Raw genomic sequence first — 21,242 nt, 5'->3', positions numbered from 1 at the left:
GGGGAATTGATGCTAGTCAGGCAAAATCAACAGGTGCCCATTATATTATTTTCAAATAAGCATTTAAATAGAAAAATAAAGTATAAAATAAAAAGAGGGAATTTCTCATTAGATGGTAGGGAAAGAGCCCAGAGACCTGCTCATTCATCCACACCTCACAGCTCTTGAGGGAAGCTGACCATCTGTCCTGATTTTCCTGGGATGGTCCTGCTTTGTGTCTGTTGTCCAGTGTAATTATTAATAGCACCCCGTTTTACTCACAAAACTGTTCTTCTTTGCTTGATAAAATTTAGGGTTGCTAGATCTTGGAGAGTTTCTGAGATCTGTTATTGTCCATTGAACACAGTTGTAAAACTCTTCATCTACACCAAGGCATTTGTTTTTACAAATATCTTTATGTTTCATCTGAATAATATGAAGATCTTGGAATAGTTTAACTCTGACTATTCTCTTTCATTTTACTTGTTTTTTTTTGTATGAAATAAAATTTTATTATTATAATTTAATACAATTAATAATTATGTAGAGTTACCCACATTTGACAAATTCTATTTTCATTATTGTTTCTTGAGTCCCAATCTTTCTCCTGAGATTAATTTTCATCTTCCTGAACTACCTAGAACCTTGCTACTCAAAATATGGTCCATGGACCAGCATCATCAACATTACCTTGGAGCTTGTTAGAAATGCAGAATCTGAGGCTCACTGAATCAGATTCTATAGTTTAATAAGATCTCCAGATGATTTTTATCCAGACTCACTTTTGTTTGTTTGTTTGTTTGTTTGTTTGAAAAATACGTATTATTCATTATTGAATAATAGTTAGCCAGTTATGTGTTTCTAGATTGATACTTATTTTCCCTTGGTGATTTAAAGACTTAAAAGATTTTGACTATTTTCTGGCTTCAGTTGATGTTTCTGGGAAACCTGTTGAGAATAAACGTTGAAAATTTTTGAAAAATTCCTAGCCATACTCTTATGCCATATTCTATTTGTTTTCTTTTTTTTCTGGAAAGTAAGGTAACCATATGCAAAGCATTTTCATTTTATCTTCCTGTGTGTCTCTGGTGCTCTCATATTTCTGACTTATCTTATATAGTGTCATTCTCTTGCTTATTATATCAATTCTTTAAAAAAATATTTAAACACAGTTATGTTGCAATCTGAATCTTATAGTTCCAATATGTAAAGCTTTTTCTGTTGTTTCTGCTGATTACTGCTCATGGACCCCTGTTTCCTTGTTTGTTTTTTAGTTTTGGAGACTGAGCTTGTGTTATCTGGAATTAATCCGTGGGTGTTCTGTGAGGCCTGAGTTGAGAGTGACTTCCATCTTTGTAGAGACATTCTATCCTTATAGAGAAATATGTGTTGGCTTTCGGCCAGGTTCTATAAAATACAACCAAGTCATGACCGCTTTGAATTTGTGTCTTGGGGTTCCCTGATACATGCTGGTTATGTAAATTTGAATCCCAAATTTGCCTGAGGAGAGGCCTGTGGTGATGAATTTTTCAGAAGGTATTTATTTTTCATCTAGACTTCAGCATTAGGTAAACAAATTCTATTGTCTGTTTCTTTGCTGACTGGTGAATTCTTTTCCATGCTTTCCCTGAGGAGGAAGCACCCCAGTTTCAAGTCAGTCATGCTGTTAATGAGTAAAGTGAAGCTCAGAGTCTGACTTGCTCAGGGTCACACAGCACCTGGGAGGCAGACATGAAAAAAGAACCCAGATCTTCTCATAGTCCAATCGTTTTCTCTCCAACAAAACAAGCTACAAAAATAGTAATGCCTTCTTCTAATAAGAAGGGCTTCACCTTTGCCTCCAGTTGGACAAGTAACAGCAAGATTCAGTTATTCCTCATGGTTAAGTTTGATGAATTGTAGAAATAGGTTACTTAGATATATTTTAAGAATCATAAGAACATAAAAAAGTCATATGGGATAAGACTTATAGTCCACATTTTTCAGTATTTTGTCTTTTATAGTAGCACCAAGGGACATTGGTGTGACATGATGATAGTTGCCCTTCGTGATATTGTCCTCAAAGGGGGCATCCCTAACTGGGAAAGATCTATCATCCAAGAATTTCTCTAAACCCTTCTTGAACTCTCATTATATTTTTGGTTTGTACAACCTTCAGGCATAGCTCTTTATGGAACTGATCTTATACTAGTCAGGACATGGACTAAATAACCTGAGGTCCTTTTAAAATATGATTTTAAGTGCCATAAATCTTGTTTTATAAGTGGACTTTGCAAGTGGAGGGCGTATAGTAGAGTGATGTAAAGCTTGGACTCTGAAGTCAAACAGCCTCTGTTTTAAATACAGGCTTTCTCCTTGCATCCCAGCTGTGTGACCTTGGGCAACATCTTTTCCTGTTCTGAACTTCTGTTTCCTCTCCTGAACATGGGCAATAATTCTAAGGTTATCATAGGATTACTGAGAAAAATGAGTAAGGTAAATGCATATAAAATTACATATTTAAGGCTTGTAGTAAATTGTCAAATCAAACTATTCTTAGTAGTAAAATTGATATTTTTATTATTGTTAGTGGATGAATATCTTTATCATGGTCACAAATGTCTCCAAAAAAGTACAAGGATCCCGCTTCATAATTTTAAAAACAAATATCTGTATGGTGAGGGGCCGAATAAGATATGAGCGGGATAAAGTTAACACACTTTCAAACCATTTAGATTTTCATGGGTGCCAGGGTGCACCCATAAATAAATCACTGACCTTTCAGAAAACACCCATTAATATATGTTTGGATGAGCTATTATGAGAGTCCTGTATTTTGAAAAAGAGAGATATAAACTAACTAATAAATAAGGTCACTTGCATTTCCATCCTGGGTTTTACTCGTATATAAATTGACTCCGATATTTCGTCATTGAGTTCCCTCAGTTATCTTATTATTACTTTTTTTTTTTGCCCAAAATAAAACAAAACAAAAAGCATGTGGTATGTAATAGCTCTAATGTTAATAAAATTGAATGGTGTACCCTGGAAAATGGCCTCTCCACTCTTTCTTAAATGTCTCAGTCTGCCCCGACATTTACTTTGCACTAGTAACAACACTCAATTTTCATTGACATTATCTTCTAAATACAATCAGATCAAAAATCGCCAACATCATTCTCATTCGTCTCCTGCAAGCAGATAATACAGGACAGGGTCTAGCTGATAACTTCTGCTTCGGTAACCTCTGATTCCACTACTTGAAATGCTCTGTGTGCTTTTCCATTGGACCAGAGTCAGAGGTATTCGTGTAAAACAGGTGATTCCCATCAGCAAAGATGCAAGACGTGACATTTGTCTTTAATTGGACTTTCCTCCTGCTGGGTGCAGAGACTCTGTGAATCAGTAGGTCCCTGAGGCTGACTTGTACCAACTGGGAACCTGCACCAGCAGGGACTTTCCCAGGCACATGTTTTTCATTTTCTTCAGGGACTTGTTCTCAAATGTGTAGGTTAGAAGGAATTGAAGTGAAACTTTTAAGAAATGGTAGTGAGCATTTAGGATGTTCTAACTCAGTTCACGTAAGTATTGACTGTGTTTTGAGACACTTTCAATTCCAAACTAAGTCTACTTGGGTTTGTTCCCAAGTATTGGGAATTGTTCTTTAAACATGTATCAGCTGAGTCAACTTCAGCAGGTCACTTAAGTTCTCTAAGCGTCAGTTGCCTCATCTGTAAAATGGGAATTAATATTAATTTTTTTAGGTATGTTTGTGAGTTAAATGAAACAGTTCAAGTATGTCACTTCAAATGTTGGGCGCTTTTCATATATGTATGTATACATATATTTGTAATATTAATCCTAATGTTAACCTATACCAGTTTATTTCCACAAATGGCCTGAGATTCCCATTCCTCAATTTATATCTGGAAAGGAGGAGAAACATTCTATATGTTGGATTTTCTTTTGTACATTTAGGGTAGCCAACAATACAGGTTTGCCTGAGACTGAAGGAATTTCTGGAATGTGGCACTTTTAGTGTGAACAACAGGACAGTCTCAGGCAAAGTGGATGAGTTAATCATCTTATATGTTATAGCTACTACTAAAAACTGTAAGGCACTCAAATTTGATGAGTTTTTAAAAAGTACATAGGTCTTGTATAAATTTACAAAATCCTTCAATGGAGAAAATGCTGAGGGAGGGGAAAAGAGAGGAGGAATATATCCTTACAGCTATTTTCAGCTTCAAAAATAACTTGATGCCAAGCTAAAACTGGCTTAAAATAAAAGATCTTCAAGTCTGAAGGTAAGTGGTTTCTACATTGGTTCAGTAGTTCAGCAATGTCTTTGAGGACTGGAGAATTTCTGTGTTGGTGTTGGCCATGTTTGCCCTTAGAGTCACATTCAGCTTCGTTTTCAAGCATCTCGCTCTCCCATGACTTTATCCAAACCAAGAAGGGCAAACATGGGGGTGGGACTACCTCAAGCATTTCTCTTTTGTCTTCAGAGAGTAAAATTATTTTCTGGATTCAACCCAACCTGTTTTCCTTTTGTTTCCTTAGACATAGCTGGGTCATCTGCTCACCCATCAATCAATCAAAATCAAGCAAGTGCATGGAATTACTAGACAGTTAGACAAAGCATAGTTCATCAGCAGGGCTGAGGGAGGCCAGCCTTCTCTGAGCATCATTCAGCATAAACAAAAATGGGATCAGTTAGGAAAGAAGGAGGGAGATTGGAGAAACAACTGATAGCAATTGAGTAGATAATCAATGATAATTGGCATGGACCGGAAAGAGGGGACAGTCTATATCTCAGACATTTCTAATATCCACACTTTTTCTTTTTATCCCACTGATAGGAGTGCTTCTTGCTATTGATTTCCCAGGTACTGAGTATAATAGGAATATGGCAGATGTACCACCATCTAATGGTGGTGTAGATCATAAGGCCCAGAGAATTCACATGAAACTTATAAACATCTCAGTTTCTCTGTCATTTAATATATGGCCAGCAGTCTTCTAAACTGCAGGAGTCTAAGCAAGGAAAACACAGTAAGGAACTCTCCATTCTGAAGTTTATTTCTTGCCTGCAAATCAAATAAGATACTGATCTTGCTTCTCAGGAGGAAGTCTTTCATTGGAACTTTGAAGTGCCAATTCTCATGGAAAAGTCTCCAACACAGAAAATATGATCTGGGTTTTTCACCCTTGAAAATCTTTCTCAAAAACCTGGGTCACTCCCCCTATGTGAGCTGAATGTTTATGTTTTTCTCTCCTTCTTGGGGCTAAGCCTGAGAGTTCAAGGCCACTGAAACAAGTCTTCCTTAGCTCCACCAAGACCCATTTATGAAAAGACAGAATTTTAGCTCTTATATAAATGATTAAACCCTTGTTTATTGAGACTTATCTTGTGCTATCAAGGTTTGTTGTCTCATTTACACCCCTTATGTCTCTTATTAGGGTGTTATAAGGTTTCATTAACTACTGATTATGGTGTTTAATACATTTTAAACACGTTCCACAAATGTTAAATGCTATTATTCCTTAGGTCATTCCCCACTTGCATTAATATGACTTTGAGCATCATCCATGTGCTCTAATGAGGGAGTAGATCCTTTGAGCATTACCTGGCTTCTTAGAAATGAAAAAAATGCCCGTGCAGAGTAAGGTTTAATTTTCCTTTTTTGTTTTTAGGTCATTCTTAAAACCTTTCTGAGAGACCTTGAGTGAGAATGGTCTGGAAAACAGTGACTTCAAGTAGCAAAGGCCTAATGTATAAAATATTTGATTCAGAGTTAAAGAATAGATGAGCAATCATACGGCCCTGCATTTAAACTGAGCATACATTTAACGTAGCCATAGACCGCTCCTTCCATTTGGAATTCCCAAACTGAATTTAAGAAATAAAAGTAATGGGGTATTTCCAGGAAATTCAATATGATTTTGATAGGATTCTACCTGCCATGGTTCTCAAAGTTTCCGTGAATCATGTGGTGCATTGCTCTATACATTTCTATAGCTGTTTGTGGTTTCTATCTGTGTTCACATGCACGGTGGGTAATTTGTTTGTATATGGAAAAAGGAGTTATCTACTTTAAAATTATACTGTTTTTAGGTTGTGGGAAAAGTCCTTAATAAGAAGTAAGAAATTACAAAATCTTCATTTAATTGGTTTGATGAATATAGCTTTCAATCAAAAGAAATATGTGAGCATCTCTTGCCCAAGACAAAAAACACATAAAGAAGAGGGAACACATGAAACTGATTTGTTCTATCTCCTGAAGACAGTGAGGTGGAGGAAGCATAATGAAAATGAAAGACACAAATTCGTATTAGGTGGCACAAAGAATTGGTTTAAACAAAGCTTTGAACGTCCTACTCACAAATATTCTCTAGTATGATTTTTTTTCCTGACATGCCACCATCAGCTACTTCATCCTATTCCTTTAAACCGCAGTCAGGCATCACATCTACCAAACTTTTTCACCTCCGACTCCAAATTGTTGGAAAGCCAGCTTCTCACTAGTTGTAGTTTATTGGGGATCAGGGGCAGTGTGGCATATGTGGGAGTGAGCACCTGTAATTAAGCACAATGGTTTAAACTATAGCTTTCAAACGAGGAACATTCTCAGACAAACCAGTGGTTGTAGGTCATAGGCTGTGCTTTCCTTGCTAATAATTGCAAAATCTATTGTGGTCCCCTTTGAGCTTTTTTTTAATAAAAGACTATTAAAACTGAATAAAAGCTTAATAAGTAGATTAGTTAGAACAATAGTCCTCATGAGAATGTTTTGATTCTGAGTATAGCTGCTAAAGATAACCCTAAATGCAATCAGGTTTAGCTCCCTGCATGTGTGAAAGGAAGGTAATACCCTCAGAGATTTTGCCAACAGATGACATTATTTTTTAAGTGTCTCTTTCTACATTTAAATTAGTCTTTCCTCTGGGCACTGGCAACAAAACCTTTGTTAAGAATCACCAGAGAAACAGAGCTCTGAATAAATGCTCAGTGGAAAATTATTTTTGAGAATTTGGTTTTATATGTTTCACATCAAAAAGATGGATGCCAAGGCATCCAAAAGGGAGTACTTTGTGATCCTTCTCTGTCCTCTTTGTAATTTTAAGGATCAAAACTCCCAAGGTGGCCAGAGATAAGGACAAAGGAAGTGGTGCAATTTTACTAAACATATACACATTATAAAGGGCAATGTGATCCAGTGTCAATGACAGTGAATCCATATCCTGTGTACTTTTCATGGCATTTTATTAATTTCATTCTCTTTGGCCAAATATATTTACTTCTTCTCTCTCTCCCCTCACCTTTCTCCATTCCCCTCTCTCCTCCTACTCTTTCTCACCACAATTTTCTCTATACTGAAAGACCTCTTTGACACTCAGGAAATTTGATTCATAGACTTGATCATTCAAATTACAGTGTATATTACTACACAGGTATGTTCTTCAGACAATGTAACACAGTTAATACTCACATTTTTTATTAGCTCCTATGACATGCACATTCAGAGGGAGGCTGCTTTCTAGTTTCCATCTCTACCCTTCCATTTCTTCCTTGAGGGTTTCTTCTTTCAGATTTTCCTCCTTCAGCCACCTCTAGGCTACACATGCTATTCTCAACAGTCTGCCAGGCAATTCTATACATTCCAAAGAAGCCCATTGGGCAGTCCATTTTGCCATCCTTCATTGCCACATTTCTCTTCGTGTTCATCCCTACCACCTTGCTGCCTCCCAAACCATTATATTCACTCAGAAACTTAGTCTCTGTTTGGATAGAAGACTGTGAAGCCTAGCACTGTCTTGAGCATGAAAGTTTAGGAAGCCCTCTGTCACTAAATTAAGTAACGGGACTCTCATTTGTTTATCAACAGTCACCCAATTATGACAATAAGTGTGGAATCTTTAACAGTCTTTCTTTTCTTCCATCTTTTGAATTAAGCCTTTGGCCTCCATTATCAAAATGTAGGGAGCATAGATGCAAGACATCACTAACAGGATTTGGTCTCACACATATATCCCACCCACAGCCCTATAGTGGTGACTGGTAGACATTTGCTTTGTAAAGATAATGTGAACTAAAATGAAACTTATTTTGAGACTATTTTATTATTTTATAACAGCTTTGAAATAATTGGAGAAACATTTAAGAGTCCCATCAGCCAAAGAGTAAGCTCATTTTAATTAAGCATAGTCATAAAACTGGTCAGAAATTAGCCATCACTCTATTATTTTGTAAAGAAAGAATTTCATAACTAAGGTTTTGACATTTTTTCAAGCCCAGCCAAAGTCAGAGTCATATGGAGAGCTTTATAGAACTACACAGACTGGTTGCCATCCCAAGCCTTCTCATCAACAAGCTGGGTGATGCTTCAGCTGGTATATCACCTTAAAGTTCCACAAATGATTCTGACATCCATCCAGATTTAGCAACTATGAACCTGTTGTAATTTATATTGAGATTTTCATGTATGTTTGTATGAACACTGTGTGTGTACATCTCCATTAAATTTATAAATACCCATGATCATATCATATCATTCCTTTACAACATCTGATATATATTATATATAATACATTATATAATATATATTATATATATAATTTATTTTATATAAATCAAATCTATTGAGATATATTCCCAGAAATATTATGGACATAATGGCCACAAATATTTCCCTAAATATTATTCACAGTTCTCAAATGATTCACTCTGCCAATAATATAGAAGTTACAAACTCCCTTCCTAAGATAGGAACATGTCGAGTCATGATAGTTATTGAGCTCTCTGTGCACAGTGTGCTGAGATAAATATTTTTCATCCATTATCTCATTTAATCTTTACAACAAACCTGTGATACCTTTGTTTGCATTTTTGCTCTAATGCAATACATTCATTCTTTAAAAATCTTGTTTAGTGCAAAATCAAGCACTAAAAAGATAATTAAAATATAAGAAGGTGATTTACACTAAATCTAAGTTTAGGCCAACCATTTAAAGCTTATACAACTTGGTAACCAGAGCATCAACAAAACAATGACAATCCTAAAAAATACAACACTAGTAGGGTATTATTAAATTTATAATTTATGTGTACATGTATACATGTGTATGTGTGTGTATATATATAAATTGATTATAAAAAAGTGAAAGGTAAATTGGTTAAAAGGTATGAAAGGTAAAGACTGCTGAGCTCTGGAAATAAAAGCAAAATACACAAACATCAGGGAGAATCATACAATAAATCTTTCCAAAACAGAACATAGGCAAAATGAACCAAAGTAAGAATGTGGGTTAAGTGGAAGTCGTGGGGTGGCCACTGCACTGTTCTCTGACTTGTTGCCTTCAACCATGTTTCTGTTTCTCTGCTGTCATTTCTAACACAAAACATTAAGGTGCTGCGGGAAATTATGTATTAACCAATGAAATTCTAAATTGTACTGGTGTTATACTCTTATTTGCCAATGGCCTATCAACTGATATATAACAATGGAACACTTATTGTACAAGATTACACTGTGTAGTATGGGCAACATCCTGCAGATGGGAAATTTTTAATGTATGGATGCAAGATATGCTTCAAAAGGTGGTGTTTCACTCACCCTGGCCCTCTTTTTCCTACTCCATATTTCTGGCACTGAGAACACATACAGGAAAGACTCAGGAAGAGTGTGATCTTTAGCAAAAACAGGGACATGCAATTGTGTTTTTCATTAGTCAGTTATGTAGAAATTAAAGGAGATATATTTTCAACACAATTATAAAGCTATACAAAGACTCTTTCTCTTATTCTAAGATATCTTAACTTTTATTTCTACTGAGCTTTTTCACTTGACCATATGTTGCCTCAGTGTTTACGTTATTTGATATTCACTATGGCCCTGTTAAAACTGTTAGGGAAGGTGTCACTAACTCTACCTTAAAGATGTAGTGACTGAAGCCTGGAGAAGTATCCTATGAATTAAAAGTGGCCGAACCTTTGTTTTCCTTCTTTCTTTCAACCGTGATTCCAGTGTCTGTGGCATTCCACTGCTAAGAAACAGATGTACATTTTCAAGTCTAATTAAGAAAGCTGATAGTACTCTTTCCTGCAAGAATAATACCATGACTTGGTGTTATTGAAATAACTTATTAAAGATCAAGCTCTGTACCTGGACCTGCCTAAATTGAGACAAAATGGATTGGTGGATTAAAATATGAGCTTTGTTTTTTTTAAATGTTTGTTCATTTATTTATTTATTCAGAGAGTGTGTGCATCGGGGAGGGGCAGAGAGAGAGGGAGAAAGAGAATCCCAAGTCAGCTCCCAGCTCTCAGTGCAGAGCCCGACATGGGGCTCCATGTCATGTACAGTGAGATCATGCCTTGAGCCAAAATCAAGAGTTGGATGCTTAACCAACTGAGCCCCTCAGGCACCCCTAAAATATGAGCTTTGGATTTAGCAAGACTTGGGTTCATATCTTCTAATTTCTTAGTAATTGCTTATTTTTCTGGATTAATCTTCCTGGTCTATAAAATGGGGATAATAACTTTGCCTAGATAGAGTTGTTATAAAGAACAAATATAATCATATTAAATATATAGATGGCACAGAGCACTGAATTAGTGTTTGATTAATAGTAACTATTATCATTAGAATGTCCCTTTAGAAAAATAGATTATAGGGGCACCTGGGTAGCTCAGTCAGTTGAGCGTCCCACTCTCAGTTTCAGCTCAGGTCATGATCGCACAGTTTGTGAGTTCGAGCCCCACATCGGGCTCTAAACTGACAGCACAGAGCCTGCTTTAGTTTCTCTCTCCCTCTCTCTCTGCCCCTCCCCTGCTTGTGCTTTCTCTGTCTCCCTCAAAATAAGTAAATAAACTTTAAAAAGTTATAGAAAAATAGATGATAAAGTCCAAATAGCAAATTTATAGAACTTAAAAAATGAAAATTTCTTTATAAGGTAAAAAATATCTCTATGTGTTCATGTTTATATTTGTAAATTATCAAACTAAATTATCTGCCAAACTGTGTAAAATAAAATCTTTGTCCTATGTGCTGAATTTCCCAGGAATCATGTGCATGTGTCTGTGTATGTTACATGCATGTCTATACCATCCATCACTGATAAACTCTCTAATAAAAAAATAAATAGACAGGAGATAACTTAAAATCAACAACAAAAACACAACAACCAGCATTAATTTTTGTTACCCCCTTTGCATAAAAATATCTGAAATAGCTACACTATAAGGTATATTCATCAAAGTAATGAGATAGAGAATAGAAAACAAGATGGGAAAAAATAGACTGTGCATATATCAACCAGAAGGATCAACATAACTGCTTATATTGAACTTAAGTGTTAAAGTCTGATTTTTTTTTTTTTGGTATATTAAGGTCATGGTACTTATGTAGTTTTTTGTTTTGTTTTTATCAAAATGGGTTTAGGGGTTAGAGAAACATAGAAATTTCTTAAGACAAAATTCTTCCAGCTACCAAATTTCAACATACGTTTTTCATGTCCAGCTTTATTTGTTTGTTTGTTTTTTAATCAGGGATATAAATTGATGGCATAGGCAATGTTGTCCATGGATTTTCTTGATAACCAAGACTCAAGTGGACTTTACATGCACATATCTTATAGTGTCCTTTGATGAAAGCCAATGACATACCATTAGAATCTCATTCTGTATAGATTCATTCCCCTTGATGAAAAACTAAGGTTCAGGCACATGACCTTCTGATAATCTAACTTCAAATACTAGAGAAGTGAATGGAACACTAATCCCATAGGTGAGCTTTAGAACCCATCGTTTCTCTCAGCAGGGCTTTCAGTAGAAGCTTAGAATTGAAAAAAATCTTAGGCAGTGCTGTATGAAGTCTTGGCATGGTAATATGCTCTCTTAGTTAATGAGAATAAATCTCTATGATCTGAAAATCAAACCAGGGGCTGGTATGTTTGATTCCTAAATGAAAATATATCTTTATAGGTATGAATGTGGGTGTACATTCAGGTAGTTATTTCTCCCAGGAAAGGACTTCAGATCAACTATTGACCCAAGTATACAAGAATATATATGTGTATAATAGCATGACAGAAAAAAAAAAAACAAAAAACAAACCTTCCTGAGGAAAATTACTGAGATGCAAGCCAAGAATTAGGCAAAGCGGAAAGATTTGATGATTTACCTAACTGTTATCATCAGAACAGTTATGCTGATTTCTCAAGAGAGACCAAGTCTCCTTCCCCAATCCCTCAATGCCCAATGCATAGAATTTTCAAAGATACTATATACTGTTTTCAAGACTTGGTGTAAAAAGTACTAACAGTCATGTCTGTTATGACTCACTGTATAGCAGTATAACCATTGTTTAGATGCCATTTATCACATGGCCATTTCTATGCCTGTACTCACAGGTAGGACTCAATAAAATAATTAAATTATATTTTATTATTTAATATCTTGTATGTTTTAAGTAATGGAAAATGTATGTATTTTATTTTTCAGTATTGTGTCAATTTTTCCATGTGTGTATACTGCTTTAACAGTAAGGGGAAAATGAAGTTATGCTAATTTTAGAATAATAAATGGTTCCCATTAACACTTTACTTGGCCCCCATGCCAATACAAGTTTGCTCACTACTGATTGAGAGGGATGCTCATCCGCATCCCTCATTCCCATTGGGGAATTTCTCTGGAACATATATTATCTCTACCAAGCCCCTAAGATATACTGAACACCAACTAGGTACACTGTATTTCAAGTACTTGAGATTGCTGGCAAGAATATGATGGTCATGCTTCAGCTTTTAGCATAAAAAATGCTGTGGACACATTATAATGTAATATTCAATCATTGAAAGGGAATTTCAAATCATAGTTCACATACTGACTTCCATGTTGGTGGTCTCAGAAAAGCACTAAAGTTGAGACTCCAGTTAAATCTGCAGCTTCTATTAAATTTGACTCCTAGAGACACCTTCCTGCAAATATCTTATTTTTCTTTTTAGTGTAGAACAATTCATATAACATACACCCTTCTGTTGACCTGTATCTTTGAACCCTGCAGGCACTTGACAACTGATGAATAAAATAATATTGTGTGTTCTTGGGGCTACTGCAGACACTTTTGTGTCTATAAAAGCTCTCATTTTTTCTGACATATGGGAGAGGATATAACATGGAGAGAAGCTGTGTAGAATAACTGAGATAGCATGGTTTAAACCCCAGGGGCACTAATGACATTGTATCCACAGAGCAAAGTTAGAATATTCTATAATGATGTCATTAGACTCCTGAAAAAGCTAACTTATTGCTGAGTAGAATTTCTGTATTGCATTCTCTTTAACAGAGGAATAAACTCCAGGGTGTGTGGTTGTGTGTGGATATTAGCATTGAATATCTGTGCCTCCAGTCACTCTACTGAAGCCATCTGACCTTCCTGCATGCAGTTTAGTCAACTCAGCTGCCCTTTTGATGGAGACAAATGAATTTCCAGGATTATGCAGGTCAGGTCACTGGGGGTCAAAAACTGATTATTCAGTTGTGCCATCACCTTTGTTCTACCTGGACATCTTTGAACATTTGTTCTGTAGGTCTTCACCTTTGATTTGGTGTCCCACAATGTTTATTCCTGTGAAAGTACATATGCAGAGATCCCCAAGTGATGCCTGTAACACATTCAAAAACCTTTCCCATTGAGGCAGACACCCAAAGCAGACAGTCCAAAACATTTATTTGAAAAGCAGCACTGAAGTCAGGGAAACACACGCGCACACACACACACACACACACACACACGAAAAAATAAGATATTAAAAATTTGAGACCAAGGTTCTGCTGCTTATTAGCCATGTGACCTACAGGAAAGTATATCATCTCTGTATGACTCAACCTCCTTACCTGTAGAGTGGGGGCACTAATAGAATCTCTCTCTAGGGATAGATCAAGTGAGATAAATATGTAAAACTCTTAGTACTCAGGAGGTGGTAGTAGCATTGATCCATGCAGATGCAGGAGTAATTGTGTCTGGACTTTTATCAGAAGAGCATCAGTTAATAGGAATGTAATCTTCCTAAACCAAGAATTTAGATTGTGTTTATATACTAGCTGGTCATATTGTCAGCACTGCAGCTTTTATAAATGTCTCCCTATCAAAACACCGCAATCTTTATGTTGTTGAGCTCTGTTTAAGCTCTAGCCCCAGACAGCTCCAAATTTGCATTCCCCACATTTGCATTCTGTATTTCACTGTCTCAAAAAACAAATACGAGAAAGTAAATTTTCAACTTAGAACACCCATTCTGTCAAACTGATGTGCTGTCCAATGAATGGTGGAAAGAAAGAAACACATCACCCCAGTAATATGTTAGCGCTCTGAAAATATCAAGTAAGCCCAATGCCAATATGATATAATGAGATTTTTTAAAAGCATTGTTGTAGTCTAACGAGATTGGCATGGTTTATTAATGGCCTGTGCTTCTTTTGAAATGGGAAGATAAACTATCTTGTTTCCTGTTGTTTGGTGTGACACACAAAGACTTTTGTATACCTGCTGATGTTTAAATAAATCTGAGGAGGTAGAATTTGACAGTAAATTGCCACATAAGGTTTACAAAAAGAGAGAAAGGAATGTTCAGACAACAGTGGTCCTATCTTTCCATTAACAATTTTCGTTCTAAACTCATATGTACATCACAGCACATCTTTGCACCATGTGGTTGATCTGTATTTAGAAGAGCCAGGCCTGAATGTTCCACTACATGCCACTCCTATGTCTGAGTGTCACTAGGATTGACTCAGTTTTATCATAGCATCCCTGGGGTTGAAGATGATCCATATTTACAGAATCTTAGGATGTTTTTTTGACCACAGTTTAAGTACTTTATGTGACAGTTTAGCCTCCCATATATACTTGTTAAGGGGGTGAGAATCCCAGTTTTGCTACCTAGAATTTGATTATTCTTCAGACAATGTTTACTTCTATTGATATAATTAGAAAAAATACTGGTACCTAACTCAAAGGGATCTAGCCCATGCTCAATATTCGTTAGGCAATGACAGTTGTTACATTAAGTCAGAAAGTCATATTCTCATATAAAGAATACAAGGCAAATATTGTTATATTCAGGTCAATACTTATATAAGAAACTTTTCCTCCCTCTATGTTTCCCCATCATCCCAGGGAGTTCACACTTCTTAGGTCACCTGGGTAATATAGAAATGCCAGAGGTCAGTCTGAATTTCCAAAACCTTTGGAGTGTTTACTGACCCCATGATACTTGGCAATAACCTGGAATAGGCAATGTGAAGTCTCAAGCACGTTCAAGAAGCCAGTTTTGAAAAACTGCCTACATCATGGAAACAACTTGTTATATCTATTTACATGGCACCTTTTTTTCTACACATGGTCAATTTTTCCAGAATGTGAATGTTATAAATATTACCATTTTGGTGGTAGGTTCATTCTGTGAATCTTTGGTTATATTTTTCCACCTCTGCTATCTTCACTTCAAACTTCAGCCTTTTTCTTTTTAATCCAGAGGTTTTTCCTTTGAAATTAAACATCTTTATTCACTCACTAACACCCTTCTTTACTCATTCTTCTCTGCACAGTGCTAATCACATTACCCTATAAATCAGCCCTCATAAAAAAAAAAAAAATAGCAGACATGGCTCCTGGTTTATTTAGGAATATAAGTGTAGGTTACAAAAGGAAAACTTAGCTTACCTATACTTTATACTTATTTCTAATACCTGATACTCAGGAGTACTTTGACAAGCTAAGTGAACTTGAGAATGTGTACAAAGCAATATAGTAAGTATAAAATTTTTCTGTCACATACAAAATACATGCATTCATGTCTGCACAGGATATCACTCAGGGAAGGCTTCCTGGAAAAAATGGCAAATAATTCCATTTCAGAAGCTAAAAAGGGAACTTTGGGATGACAAATTTTATGCAAAGTGACTACTCTTTGTAGTTTTGTTCTGCATTCATATCCCGTAAATAATATGTTTTCAGTAATCCACCATATTAAATTATCCTTTGCTGGAACAATGCTTCATGGAATTAAAAATACATTTTCCTCACTCCTGAAATGCCCTTGAAAAATTTGAGATTATACTAGGCCTTTTTATGAATCTAATGTTTTTGTCATCAAGAAAAAGTCAAACTAATTAAACTATGTGAGAACAGAGTACCTGAAAATGACCTCTTAGTGTCAGCCTATGTCTGTAGGTAATTCTCTCAACTAAATGTATGCATGTTGTACAGAAAAGGGCACCAGGAAGTCAGTGGCCTTTCCCTCTGTGCTCTGTTCAGACTCCTCCACTTGCCTTTCAACATGTGGAGGACAAAGAAATGTCATCAAATCTCTTATTCAGCTCCTAGTGTAACAATGATTAACAATATTCCAGTGTTTCCAGTTATCTTAAGATATATGAATATAATATATGAAGAGTCCTTCAATATAGTTTATTTTAATTGTTCTTAATAATCAGTAAAATTTGACAAAAAATTAGTTTTACAAAAACAAAAATTACATTTACTTCAACTATGTTGTTGAGGATATTGTTTGTTACGTTACACAGATCCTTATGAATTTCTGCAAGAAGACATTTCTCATGACTTAGTACTGGAATAAATAGATTAAATAATTATTGAATAATTATTATTTTGGGGACTAATAGTATTTTTCCATTTTTATTGGTTGATAGATAAATTGGACCTAAACTTTTACTCCCTCCAGCAAAATCTATAGATATTTATGGCAAATATTCTGTATACTAACCTTATCCCTCTTTTCTTCACATTTTCAAGTCTCACAACTCAAAAAACATCATTATTTTTTAAAGTTTACTTTTCAATATAAAGGCTTATAGAAAGTGTCAGGGTTTTTTGGACCATACAGTTATAAAATATGGTTTAAAATATAATAATGATTAAAGAAAATATTGTAAATCTACTTATTGATAATATCAGAGATTTTAAGATAAATTTGAACAAGGTATGGTTAAAATTATTAAGCTCTCTTCCCAAAATTTCAGTTATCTAAACTATTACATCTTTTATAATGTAGGACAAGAAATAGTCTGTATGTTCATCAGTAGGCAATTGGTTCAATAAATTGATGTACTAATGCAATAAAATAATATGTGACTCTTAAAATTATGATGTAGAACAGCATTTAAAATATAGAATGGTATTTGCAATATGTTATAAAATTTAAAATGTCAGACTACAAAATAGTCTGTTTAGGGCTGTTCATGTCACGGGCAAGAATAACTTTCATTACACACATATAACTGAAACCCATATACACACACACACAAAGATTAGAAATATATGAAATAAAATTATGACCATCTTAAAACAGTGTCATTACTGATGAATTCTCTATTTCTTTCATCTTTGTAATTTTTTTTTGTATTTTCTAAATTCTCTATAAGGAACATGTGTTATATTTTTAATCAGGTAAAAGTATTTGATTTTAAAAGCCAGATATGAAACATTTATTGTTATCACATACAGCAGATAAGTCCTGCCTCTCAAAATAAGCTATAAGAAAAAGATTCCTAAATACTCAATGAAGAGCCTTTTCCACTTCAATGGCAATAGTGTAGTATCTGGAGATTGGTAAAAATAGCTAACATGAAGATTCCACATTCAGTGTCATTCTTTTCTTTCCTCTGTGTTCCCATATCTGTATTCCTGTTATAGCACTTGCCCCCTTGAAGTCCACTTATTTGTTTAGTAATCTTTGGTTCCACACCCCTCCACCCATTAGCCTGCATCTCATTTGAGGGAAAAGGTGACTCATATTTTTAAAATTCCTTAAATATCTGTGGAGTGAGTATGTGAGTGACTAAGTGAAAGTTAAAAAAAGTAGAAACCCTTGCTGCCAATCAGAACAGGATAACAGCAGACAAGACACCTTCTCTTGCAGCCAATTTTCTTGCCTGACTTTGTCTGTATAATTGCTTCAAATCTGTATTTCCTTTACCTATCTAGCTTCAGCCTAAATGTTGAATATTGTATTTTCCCTCAAAGAATGTCAATAAAGATTTTATTTTTTTCAATTACTGTTGCAGGGAATGTTTCCCTTTAGGAAAACTAAAATTTAATAACTTTTCTTCAGCAAAGTTGACAATCTCTTTATTCTCGCCATGATGACTGTAGTCAATCAGTAGTCAGTTGGAAGCCAAGCTGAACATAAAGTGATTAAAAGAAAACCAAAACACAAATGCACCCTCTTGAAAACCTAATCACATTATGAAGCTCTAAGCATGAGTTATGAGGTAGCTGTGGCTGGCTGGGTTTTGATGAAGTACCTATAATTTCATATCAGCTGCCACAGGACTATTTCCTATAGCCTTTCTGACTTTTCTCTAAGTTTAAAATATGATTTACCGTGTTATCATCTACTTATACAGTCTTCAAGATCTACCTAGGAAAAAAATAGTATTAATAATATGTTAAACTGCATTGCATAAGATACTTATTTTTCCACATTCATATGGTGAAATTCAAGTGATAAAAATAAAATAGGTAATTCATTAGATTTCAAAGCTCTGGCTGTTAAAATAAAAGCATTTTTTCAATCCAGGAATCCAGCCATGAATGTATATGTTATCAGCAAGCACTATAAATACGCTTCTTTTGCAAATATGTACATTATTTTTATTCAGTTTAGATTAGGAGTGATTAGACTTATTTAAGGGATTATATAATGATGATTAATTTCAATGTATTCTATTCATAATTCAACTCTTAACCAAATTTCTCTATTGATGCTAAATGTAAGATTTTATTTTAGGAAGGTTAATTTAATAGGGAAATCTTAGAAACTAATTTCTTAGGCTGTTTTCCTGAAATGGGTTATTAGAAATTGATACCCTATAACATTGTGAGCATCTTAGATTTTTGTTCTAGGTCAATATTCTGCAGAAATAATTTGATCATCTGGATGATGAGTCTGAAGTGTAGTCTCTGTCTCCACATGCAGAAAAGGGAAAGCCAAACCTTTTTTGCAGTGGTCACCTAGGGTTGGCTGGAATCTTTTATGGAATAAATAGCATTTATGGCTTATGTATCATCATGGTAGCAACTCTTTTAAAAGTTAGCTTTTTTCATTGGCCAAGATATTCTTTATTTTTAAGAGAACACAGATTTTATAACCACCTGGTTAAATATCAGAAGTCTGTCTGTGCATTTCCTTGTCTTCTCCTTGTCATTCTTCAAGACACAGGCTTTAGAGAAAGTATCCTCCAGGCTCCAGTGGACTTTCCTTCTTAGTGCTCCCATAGGGTTTCCAGCCTAATAATTTAATTAATCACTCCATTCTTTCAGCCAATGTTGAACCTGTTTTACGCTGGGTACAGTACTTGGCACTGGGGATGGTGATAAAGAAATGATCCCTGTCTTTCTATGGCTTGCATATTTATAGAGAAAACAAGAACAAATAGCTTTTAAGAAAAAAATATGTCAGGCACCTGTGTGGCTCAGGCGGTTAAGCATCCGACTTCAGCCCAGGTCATAATCTCATGGTTTGTGGGTTCGAGCCACATGTTGGGCTCAGAGCCTGGAGCCTGCTGCAGATTCTGTGTGTGTGTGTGTGTCTCTCTGTCCCTTCTCCGCTCATGCTCTGTCTCTCTCTGCCTCTCAAAAATAAATAAACATTAAAAAAATTTTAAAGAAAAAACATATGGGGGACCCTAATGGGTTAAAATAAAAACTCCCTGAAAAAATTATAAAAGGAGTAAATCTAAAGGATAAGTAGAAAGTCAGCCAAAGAGTTGGGGAAGAGGTTTCCAGGCAAAGAGGAGTTACAAGATTTGGGACAAATGAGGGAGTGGTAATTTGAAAGGCAAGAAGGAGGAGGGTAGAAATGAAGTGGGAGGGCCATGGGAGACCAAGATACCAGAAGGGCCTGTGAGTTACAGTTCAGATGCTGTGTTAAGGACCAAGAAAGAGATTTCCCCACAGTGGGGAAAACCAGAGGATAGGAGGGAACTAGTTAAGATGCTGTGGGTGCAGGAGAGCCTGGGGACACACAGCACCAGACAGGTGGGGTAATGCTTAGTAGGCAGAAGTGGCAGGACTTTGAGATCCAAGTTTGCATCTAGCATATACCCCTGTGATTCTGAATTACAGTGACTTATTTTGCTCTATCCCTGGTAAAACCATGAGTCTTTTACAGGCCGTTTTTAATAAATCTAGAACTGAACTCAGTGCTTGACACATTTTAGGTGCTTGGCACACATTCGGGAATAAATCTTAATTGGTTCTATGTTGTAAACTGTCTTGGAATAATGTTGTTATTATGTTCATACCTCTAGAAAACTTTCACAAAAATTGCAACCAAAAGAAGTTGTGCTTTCTGAATCTTAACTATAGAGAACAAACTGATGGTTACCAGAGAGGAGATGGATGGAGGAGTTGGATGGGGGGATGGATGAAATATGTGATGAGGATTAAGGAGTATACTTGTGATGAACACTGAGTAATGTATAGAATTGTTGAATCACTGTATTGTACACTTTAAAGTAATAGAACACCATATGCTATCTACACTGGAATTAAAATGAAAAACAAAAAACAAAAACAGAAACAAAACAAAACACAAAGCTGTGATTTAAGTTGCTAACTATGTAATTTTTTTTCAAATTCAATTTTCTATTTTTATATTTTAAAACAATAGTGAATTTAAACTTAGAAACCAGAGGTTTTTACCCTATAATTATACACACTTATGAATTGCTGGGTAAGCTCCCTAAACCCAAAGTCCAAATTATACTTCTAATAGTATTGTTTGAATTATTTTAGAACTTTTCTAGGATTTACACACACACACACACACACACACACACACACATACACACACGCACATACACACACAGAGTTTGTTTTTCTTCTTTTCTTCTTTATTAAAGGTGATTATACATTACATAGATTTTGGAAACTTTCTTTTTTCTAATAACATATCCATGAATATCTATCTTTCCATTTAGGAAATATTCCGTAGCTTATTTCCTTTAACAGGTGCAGCTTATCCACAGATGGAAACACAATGAATTTATTCCCCTACTAATGGGCATTTGTAATTGTATCTATTTTATTCACCAATATAAACAATGCTGAAATGAACATCTTTATGTCAATGCTTAATTCCTATAGGACAAATGTCTAGAATGAAACTCACTAGATCAAAGGATATATTTGTATATTTATATGTATGCATATATATAGTCAAATTGCCCTCAAAAAATGTGTTATTGGATTCTA

The 21,242-nt window shown here is 35.3% G+C and overlaps 1 protein-coding gene across 1 annotated transcript in view; it reads left to right on the top strand.

Annotated features, from left to right (window-relative positions):
- TENM2 (teneurin transmembrane protein 2) overlaps positions 1–21,242 on the top strand; it is a 982,382-nt gene that overhangs the window by 400,644 nt on the left and 560,496 nt on the right. The gene's annotated exons all lie outside the window — the stretch shown is intronic.

The sequence above is a fragment of the Acinonyx jubatus genome, chromosome A1 (assembly GCF_027475565.1).
Source record: "Acinonyx jubatus isolate Ajub_Pintada_27869175 chromosome A1, VMU_Ajub_asm_v1.0, whole genome shotgun sequence".
In the NCBI taxonomy this organism is placed as follows: Eukaryota; Metazoa; Chordata; class Mammalia; order Carnivora; family Felidae; genus Acinonyx; species Acinonyx jubatus.
Note: the sequence above shows the minus strand (reverse complement) of the source record. Positions and strands in the feature narration are given on the sequence as shown.